The following is a 2958-nucleotide window of genomic DNA, read 5'->3' on the forward strand; positions in this document are numbered from 1 at the left end:
GGTACAGAGAATAGAGAAGGCATATGGCTCCTGGCTAACCCAAGTCACATAGGGGTGCCCAGCCACATGCAAGGCCTAGTTTTCACTTATTCTGACACCTCTTCACTCAACAAGTAACATAAGCTTGAGGCAGATCAAGAACCCGTGTAGCCTGGCTCCTCCTCTAGAAATCTGAGCATCACTCCTAGTATCCCTGTGATTTGCCTCCAGAGGAAAAAGAGAAAATACTAAACACCAGAAGTATCACCTGTAGCTGCAAGGTCATATTTTTAATCATTTTTTCATCAGTTGAAATGACAGATAAATGACTAAACAAGAAAAAAAAAATGCTGCCAATTAAGCTATGCAATAATTCCTTCTGATCAGACTTATTCTTTTAATACCTATATGAATTAGACTTATTCTTTTCATACCTATGTTTCCCTTTAGACATATTTTGTCTCATTTTTATTATGTATTGCTCCTATGCAAACAAAGAAGAAAACTCGAAGTTGTAAGTACAGAAAACTATAATTATGTTGCAGCTCCTACTGTAGGGCTGCCCATTAAATACGCAGTGTAATATCAGAATTGTAAAAAGTGAAAAATATACACATTATATTAAATACAATGTGGCCAGTACATCATCAGTGGGATAATGATGACTGCAGAATGTTTTATGAGTATTTTTGGCCATTTTATTTTATTCTACCACTTTATTTTTGGTTGGATCACTTACAGTTTTACTTTTGTTCAATTCATTCAAAACATCTTTACAAAGCATCTCCTTTGCTCCAGGCACCAAGATAAGACATTGACATTTATATTCAACTAAGTACAGAACCGCAACTTGAAACGTCTCCCTATCTGTAACTTGAAACGTCTCCCTATCTCTATGAAGATAACACTACGTGGGAAAGATAGGGAGGAACTAATTTTGTCAGGATCGAGAGGATAATGCAGAAAACAAGAAAGGGGGCATTAGGTCTCAGACTTTAACTAGGGTGCCAGGGAAGTGGGCAAAGAAGCAGATGAACAGGAAAGTATGGGGTGTTGACATGCTAGAAAGTGAAAAAACATTAGATTAAGCACATAGGTGTGAGTCAGCTTGTGAAAATCCTTGAATGTTATGCAGAGGACAGACTGTGTCCTCCCTATAGTCAAAGGGGGTCAGGGGGAGAGAGACACCCATGACATACTGACCATATTTTATTTATTCGAATGTGTACATTTTTTCACTTTTTGACAATTCTGATAGTGTACTGCATCTTTCATGGACAGCCCTAGAGTCGGAGCTGTGACATAATTACAGTTTTCTGTGTCTACAACTTATATTTTCCTTCTTATGCATGCATAGGAGCAATACATAATATAAATCAGACAAAATATGTCTAAAAGGGAACGTAAGTATGAAAAGAATAATTCTAAGTGATAAGAAGGAATTACTGCAATTGCTTAGTTGGTGGCATCATTTTTTTTTCTTGTTTGGTGATGCAGAACATAACTGTGTGGTAGATTGCTTTAAATATATAATGGTCACAATGTAAAATGCTTAAATAGGGAAGTGACATGATCAAATTCACTCTTAAAAAATATTTTCTGTGAAATGCCAGTGGATATATCAGAGAAGGGAAAAGTGGAGTCCAGGAAGCTTTCTGACAGACGAGGTAAAGAAAAGAAGGTGGGAACCGTGGTTGTGGAGTAGGGACTCAGGACAGGCAAGATGTGCTCTAACAGTGCACCTGGTAAGAATCAGTGTCCACCCGATGTGTCTGATAAGGGAAAAATGCTTAATCTTAGAGGTAACTTCTTTTAGTTTTTTGTTGTGTTGCTTTTGTTTGCTTTTTTACTATTGTCTGCATTTTTTATTCACTGAAATTAAACTTTTGACATAACCTTACAGTCAGCAATGGAAATGGTCTGGTCCATGGCCAGGCACGGTGGCTCAAGTCTGTAAACTCAGCACTTCGGGCATCCAAGGTGAGAGGATTGCTTGAGCCTTGGCGTTTAAGACCAGCTTACACAACGTAGGGAGATCTCACCCCTATAATTTTTTTTTTTTAATTAGCCAGGGGTGGCAGCATATCCTGTTGTTTTGGCTACTTGGAAAGTTGAGGCAGATCTCTTGAGCTTAGGAGTTTGAGGCTACAGTGAGCTATGACTGTCCCACTGTACACAAATGCCCAGGACAAACTTCCCAGGAGGAAATGCTTGCGCCATGATACTGGGGATAGCTCTGGAATATCTGTATGACCTCCAGGGCCACTTCTTGTTTGTCTGAGGAATTAAAGTCATGGTCCTCAACATCCATAAATTTCGTACACTAATTAAAACTCTTGACTGACCTACAACGGAGACCAAAAATGAAGTATAGCAGGACCAACATAAGTCTTCTGCAAGTTTCATTGTGGAAAAATGCATATTTTATGACTGTCTTTAAGCATACAATAAAGAATAATAACCAAAGTGTAAGAGTTCCTGTAACATTTATATTCCCTTTGGTGTGGTTTTAATAAAACCAAAAATGCAAGGCTGAGGTCTCTTGGAGCAGAGTTTGATTTTCTTAGGAAAGCAAAGAGGATGACTAGGAATGGAATGACTCCTTGAAAAGCTCATAGAATCTAATCACATGGTAGTCATTGCTTTCGGCAAATAAATCATCTCGTTAACACCTTTGGTAACCAGGACACTGGAATCCAGAACTCTCAAGAACAAAGACTCTGTAACATGCAAACCTTCAGGTTACATAAATAAATGTTGAGACTTAAGAGTCAAATAAAGAAGATTAAATTCTTTACTTTTTTATATAAGTCCATAAATTCAAACAGAAGGTGTCTAGAAGGGGTTTAGATGGACACATTTTCAAGTATACTGACAAACATACAGCCTTAGCTTCAAAGCTTTCCCACCAACCCCATTTTGTTAGCTCTTTAACCAAAAAACTTCTCAATTTGTCTAAATTTCTGCATAATTGTCTTA

The 2958-nt window shown here is 37.8% G+C and overlaps 1 pseudogene; it reads left to right on the top strand.

Moving 5' to 3' along the window:
• Positions 1–1585: 1585 nt before the first annotated feature.
• The window catches only part of LOC100953371, a 4405-nt pseudogene continuing 3032 nt past the window's right edge, over positions 1586–2958 (top strand).

Source organism: Otolemur garnettii, unplaced genomic scaffold (genome assembly GCF_000181295.1).
Source record: "Otolemur garnettii isolate 467f Iridium unplaced genomic scaffold, OtoGar3 scaffold00076, whole genome shotgun sequence".
Classification (NCBI taxonomy): Eukaryota; Metazoa; Chordata; class Mammalia; order Primates; family Galagidae; genus Otolemur; species Otolemur garnettii.